This window comes from Rhinopithecus bieti, unplaced genomic scaffold, assembly GCF_001698545.2.
Source record: "Rhinopithecus bieti isolate Rb0 unplaced genomic scaffold, ASM169854v2 scaffold_16234, whole genome shotgun sequence".
NCBI lineage: Eukaryota > Metazoa > Chordata > Mammalia > Primates > Cercopithecidae > Rhinopithecus > Rhinopithecus bieti.
The window spans coordinates 3,244,711-3,244,986 of NW_016808946.1; positions in this window are offsets into that span (position 1 = coordinate 3,244,711).

Below are 276 nucleotides of genomic sequence, written 5' to 3' on the forward strand. Positions count from 1 at the left end.
CTGAGGAGTAAGTACTTATAAAGAACTCAGAAGGGGGGACCTGTCATATGGTAAGCAGAACACTTTTCATATTAAAATTTCTTTTTTCCTTTTTTTTTTTTTTTTTTTTTTGAGACAGAGTCTGGCTCTGTTGCCGAGGCTGGAGTGCAGTGGCATGATCTCGGCTCACTGCAACCTCCGTCTCTCCGGTTCAAGTGATTCTCCAGCCTCAGCCTCCCAAGTAGCTGGGATTACAGGCGTGTGCCACCATGCCTGGCTGATTTTGTATTTTGGGTA